Genomic DNA, 21,507 nt, shown 5'->3' on the forward strand with positions numbered 1-21,507 from the left:
TAGCCGGTTTCAGTAAAAAAACGCGTGGCCAATTAAGCCTCAGTTGTAAACATAAACAGTAATCTCCTCATTTAAAAGCTTTATAAACTAGCTATGAGGTCTATATACATAAATTCTTAGACCGAGAAATCACATTTTAGTGAAAACGGCACTTAAAATAGCCGGACTTGTTAATATTATCAGAATTCGCGTCATTTGAGAGCTTTCTACCTGTAATCTAGGTAACTGAACTCGGCATTAAATGTGGTTAGAATCTATTTACTTGTGCTTCAACAGTTAGTTACACGTTCATATTCATTTCCTGGAAAGATAATTGTGTATTTTAAGAGTTTTACGCCATTTTGAGAGTTTGCTTACCAATAAATACTAGAACCTTCAGGATATACATGGTTTCAGTCAAAACACGTGTGGCCAATTAAGCCTCAGTTGTAAACATAAACAGTATTCTCCTCATTTCAAAGCTTTATACACTAGTTCTGAGCTGTATAAACGTTAATTCTTAATGTTTGAAATCACATTTCAGTGAAAACGCCACTTAAAATAGCCGGACTCGTTAATATTACCAGAATTCGAGTCATTTCAGAGCTTTCTACCTGTAATCTCAGTAATTGAACTCGGCATTAAATGTGGTTAGAATCTACTTACTTCTATTTCAACTGTTAGTTAAGAGTTCATATTATTTTCCTGGAAAGATAATTGTTTATTTTAAGAGATTTACGCCATTTTGAGATTTTGCTTAGCACTAAATACTAGAACCTTCAGGATATACACGGTTTCAGTCAAAACACGTGTGGCCAATTAAGCCTCAGTTGTAAACATAAACAGTAATCGCCTCATTTAAAAGCTTTATAAACTAGTTATGAGCTCTATATATATAAATTCTTGGACCGAGAAATCACATCTTAGTGAAAACGGCACTTAAAATAGCCGGACTTGTTAATATTATCCGAATTCGCGTCATTTCACAGCTTTCTACCTGTAATCTAGGTAATTGAACTCGGCAATAAATGTGATTAGAATCTATTTACTTGTATTTCAACAGTTAGTTACACGTTCATATTCATTTCCTTGAAAGATAATTGTGTATTTTAAGAGTTTTACCACATTTTGAGATTTTGCTTAGCGGTAAATACTAGAACCTTCAGCATATACACGGTTTCAGTCAAAAAACGCATGGCCAATTAAGCCTCAGTTGTAAACATAAACAGTATTCTCCTCATTTCATAGCTTTATACACTAGTTCTGAGCTGTATAAACGGGAATTCTTAATGTTTGAAATCACATTTCAGTGAAAACGCCACTTAAAATAGCGGGACTCGTTAATATTACCAGAATTCGAGTCATTTCAGAGTTTTCTACCTGTAATCTCAGTAATTGAACTCGGCATTAAATGTGGTTAGAATCTATTTACTTCTATTTCAACTGTTAGTTAATAGTTCATATTATTTTCCTGGAAAGATAATTGTTTATTTGAAGAGTTTTAACACATTTTGACTGTTTCCTTTGAAGTATACACTAGAACCTACAGGATATAAACTGTTTCAGTCAAAGGAGGCCACGCCAATTAAGCCTCAGTTGTAAACATAAACAGTATTCTCCTTATTTCAAAGCTTTATATACAAGTTGTGAGCTCTATAAACAGGAACTCTTAATGTTTGAAATCACATTTTAGTGAATCCGCCACTTTAAATAGCCGGACTGGTTAATATTATCAGAATTTTCGTCATTTCAGTGCTCTCTACCTGTAATGTCAGTAAATGAACTCGGCATTAAATGTAGTTAGAATCTATTTACTTGTATTTAAACTGTGAGTTAAACGTTCATATTCATTTCCTGGAAAGATAAGTGTGTATTTTAAGAGTTTTACCACATTTTGAGAGTTTGCTTAGTAGTAAATACTAGAACATTCAGGATATAGCCGGTTTCAGTCAAAAAACGCGTGGCCAATTAAGCCTCAGTTGTAAACATAAACAGTAATCTCCTCATTTAAAAGCTTTATAAACTAGTTATGAGGTCTATATACATAAATTCTTAGACCGAGAAATCACATTTTAGTGAAAACGGCACTTAAAATAGCCGGACTCGTTAATATTACCAGAATTCGAGTCATTTCAGAGCTTTCTACCTGTAATCTCAGTAATTGAACTCGGCATTAAATGTGGTTAGAATCTATTTACTTCTATTGCAACTGTTAGTTAAGAGTTCATATTATTTTCCTGGAAAGATAATTGTTTATTTTAAGAGATTTACGCCATTTTGAGATTTTGCTTAGCACTAAATACTAGAACCTTCAGGATATACACGGTTTCAGTCAAAACACGTGTGGCCAATTAAGCCTCAGTTGTAAACATATACAGTAATCGCCTCATTCTAAAGCTTTATAAACTAGTTATGAGCTCTATATATATAAATTCTTGGACCGAGAAATCACATCTTAGTGAAAACGGCACTTAAAATAGCCGGACTTGTTAATATTATCCGAATTCCCGTCATTTCACAGCTTTCTACCTGTAATCTAGGTAATTGAACTCGGCAATAAATGTGATTAGAATCTATTTACTTGTATTTCAACAGTTAGTTACACGTTCATATTCATTTCCTTGAAAGATAATTGTGTATTTTAAGAGTTTTACCACATTTTGAGATTTTGCTTAGCGGTAAATACTAGAACCTTCAGCATATACACGGTTTCAGTCAAAAAACGCATGGCCAATTAAGCCTCAGTTGTAAACATAAACAGTATTCTCCTCATTTCATAGCTTTATACACTAGTTCTGAGCTGTATAAACGGGAATTCTTAATGTTTGAAATCACATTTCAGTGAAAACGCCACTTAAAATAGCGGGACTCGTTAATATTACCAGAATTCGAGTCATTTCAGAGTTTTCTACCTGTAATCTCAGTAATTGAACTCGGCATTAAATGTGGTTAGAATCTATTTACTTCTATTTCAACTGTTAGTTAATAGTTCATATTATTTTCCTGGAAAGATAATTGTTTATTTGAAGAGTTTTAACACATTTTGACTGTTTCCTTTGAAGTATACACTAGAACCTACAGGATATAAACTGTTTCAGTCAAAGGAGGCCACGCCAATTAAGCCTCAGTTGTAAACATAAACAGTATTCTCCTTATTTCAAAGCTTTATATACAAGTTGTGAGCTCTATAAACAGGAACTCTTAATGTTTGAAATCACATTTTAGTGAATCCGCCACTTTAAATAGCCGGACTTGTTAATATTATCAGAATTTTCGTCATTTCAGTGCTCTCTACCTGTAATGTCAGTAAATGAACTCGGCATTAAATGTAGTTAGAATCTATTTACTTGTATTTAAACTGTGAGTTAAACGTTCATATTCATTTCCTGGAAAGATAAGTGTGTATTTTAAGAGTTTTACCACATTTTGAGAGTTTGCTTAGTAGTAAATACTAGAACATTCAGGATATAGCCGGTTTCAGTCAAAAAACGCGTGGCCAATTAAGCCTCAGTTGTAAACATAAACAGTAATCTCCTCATTTAAAAGCTTTATAAACTAGTTATGAGGTCTATATACATAAATTCTTAGACCGAGAAATCACATTTTAGTGAAAACGGCACTTAAAATAGCCGGACTTGTTAATATTATCAGAATTCGCGTCATTTCAGAGCTTTCTACCTGTAATCTAGGTAATTGAACTCGCTATTAAATGTGGTTAGAATCTATTTACTTGTGCTTCAACAGTTAGTTACACGTTGATATTCATTTCCTGGAAAGATAATTGTGTATTTTAAGAGTTTTACCACATTTTGAGATTTTGCTTAGCGGTAAATACTAGAACCTTCAGCATATACACGGTTTCAGTCAAAAAACGCATGGCCAATTAAGCCTCAGTTGTAAACATAAACAGTATTCTCCTCATTTCATAGCTTTATACACTAGTTCTGAGCTGTATAAACGGGAATTCTTAATGTTTGAAATCACATTTCAGTGAAAAAGCCACTTAAAATAGCCGGACTCGTTAATATTACCAGAATTCGAGTCATTTCAGAGTTTTCTACCTGTAATCTCAGTAATTGAACTCGGCATTAAATGTGGTTAGAATCTATTTACTTCTATTTCAACTGTTAGTTACACGTTGATATTCATTTCCTGGAAAGATAATTGTGTATTTTAAGAGTTTTACGCCATTTTGAGAGTTTGCTTAGCACTAAATACTAGAACCTTCAGGATATACACGGTTTCAGTCAAAACACGCGTGGCCAATTAAGCCTCAGTTCTAAACATAATCAGTAATCTCCTCATTTCAAAGCTTTATAAACTAGTTATGAGCTCTATATATATAAATTCTTAGACGGTGAAATCACATTTTAGTGAAAACGGCACTTAAAATAGCCGGGCTTGTTAATATTTTCAGAATTCTCATCATTTCAGAGCTCTCTACCTGTAATCTCTCTAATTGAACTCGGCATAAAAAGTGGTTCGAATCTATTTACTCGTGTTTCAACTGTTTGTTACAGGTCCATATTCATTTCCTGGAAAGATAATTGTTTATCTTAAGAGTTTTAACACATTTTGACTGTTTCCTTTGAAGTATACACTAGAAACTTCAGGATATAAACTGTTTCAGTCAAAGTAGGCCACACCAATTAAGCCTCAGTTGTAAACATAAACAGTATTCTCCTTATTTCAAAGCTTTATATACAAGTTGTGAGCTCTATAAACAGGAATTCTTAATGTTTGAAATCACATTTTAGTGAATCCGCCACTTTAAATAGCCGGACTTGTTAATATTATCAGAATTTTCGTCATTTCAGTGCTCTCGACCTGTAATGTCAGTAATTGAACTCGGCATTAAATGTAGTTAGAATCTATTTACTTGTATTTAAACTGTTAGTTAAACGTTCATATTCATTTCCTGGAAAGATAATTGTGTATTTTAAGAGTTTTAACACCTATTGAAGTTTACTTAGGAGTATATACAAGAATCTTCAGGACAGAAACTGTTTCAACAAAAGATGCCATGCCAATACAGTCTCAATTGTAAACATAAACAGTATTTGCCTCATTTAAATGGTTCATACACAAGTTCTAAGCTCTATAAACAGGAATTCTTAATGTTTGACATAACATTTTAGTGAAAACGCCACTTAAAATAGCCGGACTTGTTAATATTATCCGAATTCGCGTCATTTCACAGCTTTCTACCTGTAATCTAGGTAATTGAACTCGGCATTAAATGTGATTAGAATCTATTTACTTGTATTTCAACAGTTAGTTACACGTTCATATTCATTTCCTTGAAAGATAATTGTGTATTTTAAGAGTTTTACCACATTTTGAGATTTTGCTTAGTGGTAAATACTAGAACCTTCAGCATATACACGGTTTCAGTCAAAAAACGCATGGCCAATTAAGCCTCAGTTGTAAACATAAACAGTATTCTCCTCATTTCAAAGCTTTATACACTAGTTCTGAGCTGTATAAACGGGAATTCTTAATGTTTGAAATCACATTTCAGTGAAAACGCCACTTAAAATAGCCGGACTCGTTAATATTACCAGAATTCGAGTCATTTCAGAGCTTTCTACCTGTAATCTCAGTAATTGAACTCGGCATTAAATGTGGTTAGAATCTATTTACTTCTATTTCAACTGTTAGTTAATAGTTCATATTATTTTCCTGGAAAGATAATTGTTTATTTGAAGAGTTTTAACACATTTTGACTCTTTCCTTTGAAGTATACACTAGAACCTACAGGATATAAACTGTTTCAGTCAAAAGACACCACGCCAATTAAACCTCAGTCTTAAAAATAAACAGTATTCTCCTTATTTCAAAGCTTTCTATACAAGTTGTGAGCTCTATAAACAGGAACTCTTAATGTTTGAAATCACATTTTAGGGAATCCGCCACTTTAAATAGCCGGAATTGTTAATATTATCAGAATTTTCGTCATTTCAGTGCTCTCTACCTGTAATGTCAGTAATTATACTCGGCATTAAATGTAGTTAGAATCTATTTACTTGTATTTAAACTGTGAGTTAAACGTTCATATTCATTTCCTGGAAAGATAAGTGTGTATTTTAAGAGTTTGACCACATTTTGAGAGTTTGCTTAGTAGTAAATACTAGAACATTCAGGATATAGCCGGTTTCAGTCAAAAAACGCGTGGCCAATTAAGCCTCAGTTGTAAACATAAACAGTAATCTCCTCATTTAAAAGCTTTATAAACTAGCTATGAGGTCTATATACATAAATTCTTAGACCGAGAAATCACATTTTAGTGAAAACGGCACTTAAAATAGCCGGACTTGTTAATATTATCAGAATTCGCGTCATTTGAGAGCTTTCTACCTGTAATCTAGGTAACTGAACTCGGCATTAAATGTGGTTAGAATCTATTTACTTGTGCTTCAACAGTTAGTTACACGTTCATATTCATTTCCTGAAAAGATAATTGTGTATTTTAAGAGTTTTACGCCATTTTGAGAGTTTGCTTACCAATAAATACTAGAACCTTCAGGATATACATGGTTTCAGTCAAAACACGTGTGGCCAATTAAGCCTCAGTTGTAAACATAAACAGTATTCTCCTCATTTCAAAGCTTTATACACTAGTTCTGAGCTGTATAAACGTTAATTCTTAATGTTTGAAATCACATTTCAGTGAAAACGCCACTTAAAATAGCCGGACTCGTTAATATTACCAGAATTCGAGTCATTTCAGAGCTTTCTACCTGTAATCTCAGTAATTGAACTCGGCATTAAATGTGGTTAGAATCTACTTACTTCTATTTCAACTGTTAGTTAAGAGTTCATATTATTTTCCTGGAAAGATAATTGTTTATTTTAAGAGATTTACGCCATTTTGAGATTTTGCTTAGCACTAAATACTAGAACCTTCAGGATATACACGGTTTCAGTCAAAACACGTGTGGCCAATTAAGCCTCAGTTGTAAACATAAACAGTAATCGCCTCATTTAAAAGCTTTATAAACTAGTTATGAGCTCTATATATATAAATTCTTGGACCGAGAAATCACATCTTAGTGAAAACGGCACTTAAAATAGCCGGACTTGTTAATATTATCCGAATTCGCGTCATTTCACAGCTTTCTACCTGTAATCTAGGTAATTGAACTCGGCAATAAATGTGATTAGAATCTATTTACTTGTATTTCAACAGTTAGTTACACGTTCATATTCATTTCCTTGAAAGATAATTGTGTATTTTAAGAGTTTTACCACATTTTGAGATTTTGCTTAGCGGTAAATACTAGAACCTTCAGCATATACACGGTTTCAGTCAAAAAACGCATGGCCAATTAAGCCTCAGTTGTAAACATAAACAGTATTCTCCTCATTTCATAGCTTTATACACTAGTTCTGAGCTGTATAAACGGGAATTCTTAATGTTTGAAATCACATTTCAGTGAAAACGCCACTTAAAATAGCGGGACTCGTTAATATTACCAGAATTCGAGTCATTTCAGAGTTTTCTACCTGTAATCTCAGTAATTGAACTCGGCATTAAATGTGGTTAGAATCTATTTCCTTCTATTTCAACTGTTAGTTAATAGTTCATATTATTTTCCTGGAAAGATAATTGTTTATTTGAAGAGTTTTAACACATTTTGACTGTTTCCTTTGAAGTATACACTAGAACCTACAGGATATAAACTGTTTCAGTCAAAGGAGGCCACGCCAATTAAGCCTCAGTTGTAAACATAAACAGTATTCTCCTTATTTCAAAGCTTTATATACAAGTTGTGAGCTCTATAAACAGGAACTCTTAATGTTTGAAATCACATTTTAGTGAATCCGCCACTTTAAATAGCCGGACTGGTTAATATTATCAGAATTTTCGTCATTTCAGTGCTCTCTACCTGTAATGTCAGTAAATGAACTCGGCATTAAATGTAGTTAGAATCTATTTACTTGTATTTAAACTGTGAGTTAAACGTTCATATTCATTTCCTGGAAAGATAAGTGTGTATTTTAAGAGTTTTACCACATTTTGAGAGTTTGCTTAGTAGTAAATACTAGAACATTCAGGATATAGCCGGTTTCAGTCAAAAAACGCGTGGCCAATTAAGCCTCAGTTGTAAACATAAACAGTAATCTCCTCATTTAAAAGCTTTATAAACTAGTTATGAGGTCTATATACATAAATTCTTAGACCGAGAAATCACATTTTAGTGAAAACGGCACTTAAAATAGCCGGACTCGTTAATATTACCAGAATTCGAGTCATTTCAGAGCTTTCTACCTGTAATCTCAGTAATTGAACTCGGCATTAAATGTGGTTAGAATCTATTTACTTCTATTGCAACTGTTAGTTAAGAGTTCATATTATTTTCCTGGAAAGATAATTGTTTATTTTAAGAGATTTACGCCATTTTGAGATTTTGCTTAGCACTAAATACTAGAACCTTCAGGATATACACGGTTTCAGTCAAAACACGTGTGGCCAATTAAGCCTCAGTTGTAAACATATACAGTAATCGCCTCATTCTAAAGCTTTATAAACTAGTTATGAGCTCTATATATATAAATTCTTGGACCGAGAAATCACATCTTAGTGAAAACGGCACTTAAAATAGCCGGACTTGTTAATATTATCCGAATTCGCGTCATTTCACAGCTTTCTACCTGTAATCTAGGTAATTGAACTCGGCAATAAATGTGATTAGAATCTATTTACTTGTATTTCAACAGTTAGTTACACGTTCATATTCATTTCCTTGAAAGATAATTGTGTATTTTAAGAGTTTTACCACATTTTGAGATTTTGCTTAGCGGTAAATACTAGAACCTTCAGCATATACACGGTTTCAGTCAAAAAACGCATGGCCAATTAAGCCTCAGTTGTAAACATAAACAGTATTCTCCTCATTTCATAGCTTTATACACTAGTTCTGAGCTGTATAAACGGGAATTCTTAATGTTTGAAATCACATTTCAGTGAAAACGCCACTTAAAATAGCGGGACTCGTTAATATTACCAGAATTCGAGTCATTTCAGAGTTTTCTACCTGTAATCTCAGTAATTGAACTCGGCATTAAATGTGGTTAGAATCTATTTACTTCTATTTCAACTGTTAGTTAATAGTTCATATTATTTTCCTGGAAAGATAATTGTTTATTTGAAGAGTTTTAACACATTTTGACTGTTTCCTTTGAAGTATACACTAGAACCTACAGGATATAAACTGTTTCAGTCAAAGGAGGCCACGCCAATTAAGCCTCAGTTGTAAACATAAACAGTATTCTCCTTATTTCAAAGCTTTATATACAAGTTGTGAGCTCTATAAACAGGAACTCTTAATGTTTGAAATCACATTTTAGTGAATCCGCCACTTTAAATAGCCGGACTTGTTAATATTATCAGAATTTTCGTCATTTCAGTGCTCTCTACCTGTAATGTCAGTAAATGAACTCGGCATTAAATGTAGTTAGAATCTATTTACTTGTATTTAAACTGTGAGTTAAACGTTCATATTCATTTCCTGGAAAGATAAGTGTGTATTTTAAGAGTTTTACCACATTTTGAGAGTTTGCTTAGTAGTAAATACTAGAACATTCAGGATATAGCCGGTTTCAGTCAAAAAACGCGTGGCCAATTAAGCCTCAGTTGTAAACATAAACAGTAATCTCCTCATTTAAAAGCTTTATAAACTAGTTATGAGGTCTATATACATAAATTCTTAGACCGAGAAATCACATTTTAGTGAAAACGGCACTTAAAATAGCCGGACTTGTTAATATTATCAGAATTCGCGTCATTTCAGAGCTTTCTACCTGTAATCTAGGTAATTGAACTCGCTATTAAATGTGGTTAGAATCTATTTACTTGTGCTTCAACAGTTAGTTACACGTTGATATTCATTTCCTGGAAAGATAATTGTGTATTTTAAGAGTTTTACCACATTTTGAGATTTTGCTTAGCGGTAAATACTAGAACCTTCAGCATATACACGGTTTCAGTCAAAAAACGCATGGCCAATTAAGCCTCAGTTGTAAACATAAACAGTATTCTCCTCATTTCATAGCTTTATACACTAGTTCTGAGCTGTATAAACGGGAATTCTTAATGTTTGAAATCACATTTCAGTGAAAAAGCCACTTAAAATAGCCGGACTCGTTAATATTACCAGAATTCGAGTCATTTCAGAGTTTTCTACCTGTAATCTCAGTAATTGAACTCGGCATTAAATGTGGTTAGAATCTATTTACTTCTATTTCAACTGTTAGTTACACGTTGATATTCATTTCCTGGAAAGATAATTGTGTATTTTAAGAGTTTTACGCCATTTTGAGAGTTTGCTTAGCACTAAATACTAGAACCTTCAGGATATACACGGTTTCAGTCAAAACACGCGTGGCCAATTAAGCCTCAGTTCTAAACATAATCAGTAATCTCCTCATTTCAAAGCTTTATAAACTAGTTATGAGCTCTATATATATAAATTCTTAGACGGTGAAATCACATTTTAGTGAAAACGGCACTTAAAATAGCCGGGCTTGTTAATATTTTCAGAATTCTCATCATTTCAGAGCTCTCTACCTGTAATCTCTCTAATTGAACTCGGCATAAAAAGTGGTTCGAATCTATTTACTCGTGTTTCAACTGTTTGTTACAGGTCCATATTCATTTCCTGGAAAGATAATTGTTTATCTTAAGAGTTTTAACACATTTTGACTGTTTCCTTTGAAGTATACACTAGAAACTTCAGGATATAAACTGTTTCAGTCAAAGTAGGCCACACCAATTAAGCCTCAGTTGTAAACATAAACAGTATTCTCCTTATTTCAAAGCTTTATATACAAGTTGTGAGCTCTATAAACAGGAATTCTTAATGTTTGAAATCACATTTTAGTGAATCCGCCACTTTAAATAGCCGGACTTGTTAATATTATCAGAATTTTCGTCATTTCAGTGCTCTCGACCTGTAATGTCAGTAATTGAACTCGGCATTAAATGTAGTTAGAATCTATTTACTTGTATTTAAACTGTTAGTTAAACGTTCATATTCATTTCCTGGAAAGATAATTGTGTATTTTAAGAGTTTTAACACCTATTGAAGTTTACTTAGGAGTATATACAAGAATCTTCAGGACAGAAACTGTTTCAACAAAAGATGCCATGCCAATACAGTCTCAATTGTAAACATAAACAGTATTTGCCTCATTTAAATGGTTCATACACAAGTTCTAAGCTCTATAAACAGGAATTCTTAATGTTTGACATAACATTTTAGTGAAAACGCCACTTAAAATAGCCGGACTTGTTAATATTATCCGAATTCGCGTCATTTCACAGCTTTCTACCTGTAATCTAGGTAATTGAACTCGGCATTAAATGTGATTAGAATCTATTTACTTGTATTTCAACAGTTAGTTACACGTTCATATTCATTTCCTTGAAAGATAATTGTGTATTTTAAGAGTTTTACCACATTTTGAGATTTTGCTTAGTGGTAAATACTAGAACCTTCAGCATATACACGGTTTCAGTCAAAAAACGCATGGCCAATTAAGCCTCAGTTGTAAACATAAACAGTATTCTCCTCATTTCAAAGCTTTATACACTAGTTCTGAGCTGTATAAACGGGAATTCTTAATGTTTGAAATCACATTTCAGTGAAAACGCCACTTAAAATAGCCGGACTCGTTAATATTACCAGAATTCGAGTCATTTCAGAGCTTTCTACCTGTAATCTCAGTAATTGAACTCGGCATTAAATGTGGTTAGAATCTATTTACTTCTATTTCAACTGTTAGTTAATAGTTCATATTATTTTCCTGGAAAGATAATTGTTTATTTGAAGAGTTTTAACACATTTTGACTCTTTCCTTTGAAGTATACACTAGAACCTACAGGATATAAACTGTTTCAGTCAAAAGACACCACGCCAATTAAACCTCAGTCTTAAAAATAAACAGTATTCTCCTTATTTCAAAGCTTTCTATACAAGTTGTGAGCTCTATAAACAGGAACTCTTAATGTTTGAAATCACATTTTAGGGAATCCGCCACTTTAAATAGCCGGAATTGTTAATATTATCAGAATTTTCGTCATTTCAGTGCTCTCTACCTGTAATGTCAGTAATTATACTCGGCATTAAATGTAGTTAGAATCTATTTACTTGTATTTAAACTGTGAGTTAAACGTTCATATTCATTTCCTGGAAAGATAAGTGTGTATTTTAAGAGTTTGACCACATTTTGAGAGTTTGCTTAGTAGTAAATACTAGAACATTCAGGATATAGCCGGTTTCAGTCAAAAAACGCGTGGCCAATTAAGCCTCAGTTGTAAACATAAACAGTAATCTCCTCATTTAAAAGCTTTATAAACTAGCTATGAGGTCTATATACATAAATTCTTAGACCGAGAAATCACATTTTAGTGAAAACGGCACTTAAAATAGCCGGACTTGTTAATATTATCAGAATTCGCGTCATTTGAGAGCTTTCTACCTGTAATCTAGGTAACTGAACTCGGCATTAAATGTGGTTAGAATCTATTTACTTGTGCTTCAACAGTTAGTTACACGTTCATATTCATTTCCTGAAAAGATAATTGTGTATTTTAAGAGTTTTACGCCATTTTGAGAGTTTGCTTACCAATAAATACTAGAACCTTCAGGATATACATGGTTTCAGTCAAAACACGTGTGGCCAATTAAGCCTCAGTTGTAAACATAAACAGTATTCTCCTCATTTCAAAGCTTTATACACTAGTTCTGAGCTGTATAAACGTTAATTCTTAATGTTTGAAATCACATTTCAGTGAAAACGCCACTTAAAATAGCCGGACTCGTTAATATTACCAGAATTCGAGTCATTTCAGAGCTTTCTACCTGTAATCTCAGTAATTGAACTCGGCATTAAATGTGGTTAGAATCTACTTACTTCTATTTCAACTGTTAGTTAAGAGTTCATATTATTTTCCTGGAAAGATAATTGTTTATTTTAAGAGATTTACGCCATTTTGAGATTTTGCTTAGCACTAAATACTAGAACCTTCAGGATATACACGGTTTCAGTCAAAACACGTGTGGCCAATTAAGCCTCAGTTGTAAACATAAACAGTAATCGCCTCATTTAAAAGCTTTATAAACTAGTTATGAGCTCTATATATATAAATTCTTGGACCGAGAAATCACATCTTAGTGAAAACGGCACTTAAAATAGCCGGACTTGTTAATATTATCCGAATTCGCGTCATTTCACAGCTTTCTACCTGTAATCTAGGTAATTGAACTCGGCAATAAATGTGATTAGAATCTATTTACTTGTATTTCAACAGTTAGTTACACGTTCATATTCATTTCCTTGAAAGATAATTGTGTATTTTAAGAGTTTTACCACATTTTGAGATTTTGCTTAGCGGTAAATACTAGAACCTTCAGCATATACACGGTTTCAGTCAAAAAACGCATGGCCAATTAAGCCTCAGTTGTAAACATAAACAGTATTCTCCTCATTTCATAGCTTTATACACTAGTTCTGAGCTGTATAAACGGGAATTCTTAATGTTTGAAATCACATTTCAGTGAAAACGCCACTTAAAATAGCGGGACTCGTTAATATTACCAGAATTCGAGTCATTTCAGAGTTTTCTACCTGTAATCTCAGTAATTGAACTCGGCATTAAATGTGGTTAGAATCTATTTCCTTCTATTTCAACTGTTAGTTAATAGTTCATATTATTTTCCTGGAATGATAATTGTTTATTTGAAGAGTTTTAACACATTTTGACTGTTTCCTTTGAAGTATACACTAGAACCTACAGGATATAAACTGTTTCAGTCAAAGGAGGCCACGCCAATTAAGCCTCAGTTGTAAACATAAACAGTATTCTCCTTATTTCAAAGCTTTATATACAAGTTGTGAGCTCTATAAACAGGAACTCTTAATGTTTGAAATCACATTTTAGTGAATCCGCCACTTTAAATAGCCGGACTGGTTAATATTATCAGAATTTTCGTCATTTCAGTGCTCTCTACCTGTAATGTCAGTAAATGAACTCGGCATTAAATGTAGTTAGAATCTATTTACTTGTATTTAAACTGTGAGTTAAACGTTCATATTCATTTCCTGGAAAGATAAGTGTGTATTTTAAGAGTTTTACCACATTTTGAGAGTTTGCTTAGTAGTAAATACTAGAACATTCAGGATATAGCCGGTTTCAGTCAAAAAACGCGTGGCCAATTAAGCCTCAGTTGTAAACATAAACAGTAATCTCCTCATTTAAAAGCTTTATAAACTAGTTATGAGGTCTATATACATAAATTCTTAGACCGAGAAATCACATTTTAGTGAAAACGGCACTTAAAATAGCCGGACTCGTTAATATTACCAGAATTCGAGTCATTTCAGAGCTTTCTACCTGTAATCTCAGTAATTGAACTCGGCATTAAATGTGGTTAGAATCTATTTACTTCTATTGCAACTGTTAGTTAAGAGTTCATATTATTTTCCTGGAAAGATAATTGTTTATTTTAAGAGATTTACGCCATTTTGAGATTTTGCTTAGCACTAAATACTAGAACCTTCAGGATATACACGGTTTCAGTCAAAACACGTGTGGCCAATTAAGCCTCAGTTGTAAACATATACAGTAATCGCCTCATTCTAAAGCTTTATAAACTAGTTATGAGCTCTATATATATAAATTCTTGGACCGAGAAATCACATCTTAGTGAAAACGGCACTTAAAATAGCCGGACTTGTTAATATTATCCGAATTCGCGTCATTTCACAGCTTTCTACCTGTAATCTAGGTAATTGAACTCGGCAATAAATGTGATTAGAATCTATTTACTTGTATTTCAACAGTTAGTTACACGTTCATATTCATTTCCTTGAAAGATAATTGTGTATTTTAAGAGTTTTACCACATTTTGAGATTTTGCTTAGCGGTAAATACTAGAACCTTCAGCATATACACGGTTTCAGTCAAAAAACGCATGGCCAATTAAGCCTCAGTTGTAAACATAAACAGTATTCTCCTCATTTCATAGCTTTATACACTAGTTCTGAGCTGTATAAACGGGAATTCTTAATGTTTGAAATCACATTTCAGTGAAAACGCCACTTAAAATAGCCGGACTCGTTAATATTACCAGAATTCGAGTCATTTCAGAGTTTTCTACCTGTAATCTCAGTAATTGAACTCGGCATTAAATGTGGTTAGAATCTATTTACTTCTATTTCAACTGTTAGTTACACGTTGATATTCATTTCCTGGAAAGATAATTGTGTATTTTAAGAGTTTTACGCCATTTTGAGAGTTTGCTTAGCACTAAATACTAGAACCTTCAGGATATACACGGTTTCAGTCAAAACACGCGTGGCCAATTAAGCCTCAGTTGTAAACATAAACAGTAATCTCCTCATTTCAAAGCTTTATAAACTAGTTCTGAGCTCTCTATATATAAATTCTTAGACGGTGAAATCACATTTTAGTGAAAACGGCACTTAAAATAGCCGGGCTTGTTAATATTTTCAGAATTCTCATCATTTCAGAGCTCTCTACCTGTAATCTCTCTAATTGAACTCGGCATAAAAAGTGGTTCGAATCTATTTACTCGTGTTTCAACTGTTTGTTACAGGTCCATATTCATTTCCTGGAAAGATAATTGTTTATCTTAAGAGTTTTAACACATTTTGACTGTTTCCTTTGAAGTATACACTAGAAACTTCAGGATATAAACTGTTTCAGTCAAAGTAGGCCACACCAATTAAGCCTCAGTTGTAAACATAAACAGTATTCTCCTTATTTCAAAGCTTTATATACAAGTTGTGAGCTCTATAAACAGGAATTCTTAATGTTTGAAATCACATTTTAGTGAATCCGCCACTTTAAATAGCCGGACTTGTTAATATTATCAGAATTTTCGTCATTTCAGTGCTCTCGACCTGTAATGTCAGTAATTAAACTCGGCATTAAATGTAGTTAGAATCTATTTACTTGTATTTAAACTGTTAGTTAAACGTTCATATTCATTTCCTGGAAAGATAATTGTGTATTTTAAGAGTTTTAACACCTATTGAAGTTTACTTAGAAGTATATACAAGAATCTTCAGGACAGAAACTGTTTCAACAAAAGATGCCATGCCAATACAGTCTCAATTGTAAACATAAACAGTATTTGCCTCATTTAAATGGTTCATACACAAGTTCTAAGCTCTATAAACAGGAATTCTTAATGTTTGACATAACATTTTAGTGAAAACGCCACTTAAAATAGCCGGACTTGTTAATATTATCCGAATTCGCGTCATTTCACAGCTTTCTACCTGTAATCTAGGTAATTGAACTCGGCATTAAATGTGATTAGAATCTATTTACTTGTATTTCAACAGTTAGTTACACGTTCATATTCATTTCCTTGAAAGATAATTGTGTATTTTAAGAGTTTTACCACATTTTGAGATTTTGCTTAGCGGTAAATACTAGAACCTTCAGCATATACACGGTTTCAGTCAAAACACGTGTGGCCAATTAAGCCTCAGTTGTAAACATAAACAGTAATCGCCTCATTTAAAAGCTTTATAAACTAGTTATGAGCTCTATATATATAAATTCTTGGACCGAGAAATCACATCTTAGTGAAAACGGCACTTAAAATAGCCGGACTTGTTAATATTATCCGAATTCGCGTCATTTCACAGCTTTCTACCCGTAATCTAGGTAATTGAACTCGGCAATAAATGTGATTAGAATCTATTTACTTGTATTTCAACAGTTAGTTACACGTTCATATTCATTTCCTTGAAAGATAATTGTGTATTTTAAGAGTTTTACCACATTTTGAGATTTTGCTTAGCGGTAAATACTAGAACCTTCAGCATATACACGGTTTCAGTCAAAAAACGCATGGCCAATTAAGCCTCAGTTGTAAACATAAACAGTATTCTCCTCATTTCATAGCTTTATACACTAGTTCTGAGCTGTATAAACGGGAATTCTTAATGTTTGAAATCACATTTCAGTGAAAACGCCACTTAAAATAGCGGGACTCGTTAATATTACCAGAATTCGAGTCATTTCAGAGTTTTCTACCTGTAATCTCAGTAATTGAACTCGGCATTAAATGTGGTTAGAATCTATTTCCTTCTATTTCAACTGTTAGTTAATAGTTCATATTATTTTCCTGGAAAGATAATTGTTTATTTGAAGAGTTTTAACACATTTTGACTGTTTCCTTTGAAGTATACACTAGAACCTTCAGGATATAAACTGTTTCAGTCAAAGGAGGCCACGCCAATTAAGCCTCAGTTGTAAACATAAACAGTATTCTCCTTATTTCAAAGCTTTATATACAAGTTGTGAGCTCTATAAACAGGAACTCTTAATGTTTGAAATCACATTTTAGTGAATCCGCCACTTTAAATAGCCGGACTTGTTAATATTATCAGAATTTTCGTCATTTCAGTGCTCTCTACCTGTAATGTCAGTAAATGAACTCGGCATTAAATGAAGTTAGAATCTATTTACGTGTATTTAAACTGTGAGTTAAACGTTCATATTCATTTCCTGGAAAGATAAGTGTGTATTTTAAGAGTTTTACCACATTTTGAGAGTTTGCTTAGTAGTAAATACTAGAACATTCAGGATATAGCCGGTTTCTGTCAAAAAACGCGTGGCCAATTAAGCCTCAGTTGTAAACATAAACAGTAATCTCCTCATTTAAAAGCTTTATAAACTAGTTATGAGGTCTATATACATAAATTCTTAGACCGAGAAATCACATTTTAGTGAAAACGGCACTTAAAATAGCCGGACTTGTTAATATTATCAGAATTCGCGTCATTTCAGAGCTTTCTACCTGTAATCTAGGTAATTGAACTCGGCATTAAATGTGGTTAGAATCTATTTACTTGTGCTTCAACAGTTAGTTACACGTTGATATTCATTTCCTGGAAAGATAATTGTGTATTTTAAGAGTTTTACCACATTTTGAGAGTTTGCTTACCAATAAATACTAGAATCTTCAGGATATGCATGGTTTCAGTCAAAACACGTGTGGCCAATTAAGCCTCAGTTGTAAATATAAACAGTATTCTCCTCATTTCAAAGCTTTATACACTAGTTCTGAGCTGTATAAACGTTAATTCTTAACGTTTGAAATCACATTTCAGTGAAAACGCCACTTAAAATAGCCGGACTCGTTAATATTACCAGAATTCGAGTCATTTCAGAGCTTTCTACCTGTAATCTCAGTAATTGAACTCGGCATTAAATGTGGTTAGAATCTATTTACTTCTATTTCAACTGTTAGTTAAGAGTTCATATTATTTTCCTGGAAAGATAATTGTTTATTTTAAGAGATTTACGCCATTTTGAGATTTTGCTTAGCACTAAATACTAGAACCTTCAGGATATACACGGTTTCAGTCAAAACACGTGTGGCCAATTAAGCCTCAGTTGTAAACATAAACAGTAATCGCCTCATTTAAAAGCTTTATAAACTAGTTATGAGCTCTATATATATAAATTCTTGGACCGAGAAATCACATCTTAGTGAAAACGGCACTTAAAATAGCCGGACTTGTTAATATCCGAATTCGCGTCATTTCACAGCTTTCTACCTGTAATCTAGGTAATTGAACTCGGCAATAAATGTGATTAGAATCTATTTACTTGTATTTCAACAGTTAGTTACACGTTCATATTCATTTCCTTGAAAGATAATTGTGTATTTTAAGAGTTTTACCACATTTTGAGATTTTGCTTAGCGGTAAATACTAGAACCTTCAGCATATACACGGTTTCAGTCAAAAAACGCATGGCCAATTAAGCCTCAGTTGTAAACATAAACAGTATTCTCCTCATTTCATAGCTTTATACACTAGTTCTGAGCTGTATAAACGGGAATTCTTAATGTTTGAAATCACATTTCAGTGAAAACGCCACTTAAAATAGCCGGACTCGTTAATATTACCAAAATTCGAGTCATTTCAGAGTTTTCTACCTGTAATCTCAGTAATTGAACTCGGCATTAAATGTGGTTAGAATCTATTTACTTCTATTTCAACTGTTAGTTACACGTTGATATTCATTTCCTGGAAAGATAATTGTGTATTTTAAGAGTATTACGCCATTTTGAGAGTTTGCTTAGCACTAAATACTAGAACCTTCAGGATATACACGGTTTCAGTCAAAACACGCGTGGCCAATTAAGCCTCAGTTGTAAACATAAACAGTAATCTCCTCATTTCAAAGCTTTATAAACTAGTTATGAGCTCTATATATATAAATTCTTAGACGGTGAAATCACATTTTAGTGAAAACGGCACTTAAAATAGCCGGGCTTGTTAATATTTTCAGAATTCTCATCATTTCAGAGCTCTCTACCTGTCATCTCTCTAATTGAACTCGGCATAAAAAGTGGTTCGAATCTATTTACTCGTGTTTCAACTGTTTGTAACAGGTCCATATTCATTTCCTGGAAAGATAATTGTTTATCTTAAGAGTTTTAACACATTTTGACTGTTTCCTTTGAAGTATACACTAGAAACTTCAGGATATAAACTGTTTCAGTCAAAGTAGGCCACACCAATTAAGCCTCAGTTGTAAACATAAACAGTATTCTCCTTATTTCAAAGCTTTATATACAAGTTGTGAGCTCTATAAACAGGAATTCTTAATGTTTGAAATCACATTTTAGTGAATCCGCCACTTTAAATAGCCGGACTTGTTAATATTATCAGAATTTTCGTCATTTCAGTGCTCTCGACCTGTAATGTCAGTAATTGAACTCGGCATTAAATGTAGTTAGAATCTATTTACTTGTATTTAAACTGTTAGTTAAACGTTCATATTCATTTCCTGGAAAGATAATTGTGTATTTTAAGAGTTTTAACACCTATTGAAGTTTCCTTAGAAGTATATACAAGAACCTTCAGGATAGAAACTGTTTCAAAAAAAGATGCCATGCCAATACAGTCTCAATTTTAAACATAAACAGTATTCTCTTCATTTCAAAGCTTTATACACTAGTTCTGAGCTGTATAAACAGGAATTCTTAATGTTTGAAATCGCATTTTAGTTAAAACGCCACTTAAAATAGCTGGACTTGTTAATATTATCCGAATTCGCGTCATTTCAGAGCTTTCTACCTGTAATCTAGGTAATTGAACTCGGCATTAAATGTGATTAGAATCTATTTACTTGTATTTCAACAGTTAGTTACACGTTCATATTCATTTCCTTGAAAGATAATTGTGTATTTTAAGAGTTTTACCACATTTTGAGATTTTGCTTAGTGGTAAATACTAGAACCTTCAGCATATACACGGTTTCAGTCAAAAAACGCATGGCCAATTAAGCCTCAGTTGTAAACATAAACAGTATTCTCCTCATTTCAAAGCTTTATACACTAGTTCTGAGCTGTATAAACGGGAATTCTTAATGTTTGAAATCACATTTCAGTGAAAACGCCACTTAAAATAGCCGGACTCGTTAATATTACCAGAATTCGAGTCATTTCAGAGCTTTCTACCTGTAATCTCAGTAATTGAACTCGGCATTAAATGTGGTTAGAATCTATTTACTTCTATTTCAACTGTTAGTTAATAGTTCATATTATTTTCCTGGAAAGATAATTGTTTATTTGAAGAGTTTTAACACATTTTGACTCTTTCCTTTGAAGTATACACTAGAACCTACAGGATATAAACTGTTTCAGTCAAAAGACACCACGCCAATTAAACCTCAGTCTTAAACATAAACAGTATTCTCCTTATTTCAAAGCTTTCTATACAAGTTGTGAGCTCTATAAACAGGAACTCTTAATGTTTGAAATCACATTTTAGGGAATCCGCCACTTTAAATAGCCGGAATTGTTAATATTATCAGAATTTTCGTCATTTCAGTGCTCTCTACCTGTAATGTCAGTAATTATACTCGGCATTAAATGTAGTTAGAATCTATTTACTTGTATTTAAACTGTGAGTTAAACGTTCATATTCATTTCCTGGAAAGATAAGTGTGTATTTTAAGAGTTTTACCACATTTTGAGAGTTTGCTTAGTAGTAAATACTAGAACATTCAGGATATAGCCGGTTTCAGTCAAAAAACGCGTGGCCAATTAAGCCTCAGTTGTAAACATAAACAGTAATCTCCTCATTTAAAAGCTTTATAAACTAGTTATGAGGTCTATATACATAAATTCTTAGACCGAGAAATCATATTTTAGTGAAAACGCCACTTAAAATAGCCGGACTCGTTAATATTACCAGAATTCGAGTCATTTCAGAGCTTTCTACCTGTAATCTCAGTAATTGAACTCGGCATTAAATGTGGTTAGAATCTACTTACTTCTATTTCAACTGTTAGTTAAGAGTTCATATTATTTTCCTGGAAAGATAATTGTTTATTTTAAGAGATTTACGCCATTTTGAGATTTTGCTTAGCACTAAATACTAGAACCTTCAGGATATACACGGTTTCAGTCAAAACACGTGTGGCCAATTAAGCCTCAGTTGTAAACATAAACAGTAATCGCCTCA

Source organism: Myotis nattereri (assembly GCF_964212035.1).
Source record: "Myotis nattereri genome assembly, chromosome: 2".
NCBI lineage: Eukaryota > Metazoa > Chordata > Mammalia > Chiroptera > Vespertilionidae > Myotis > Myotis nattereri.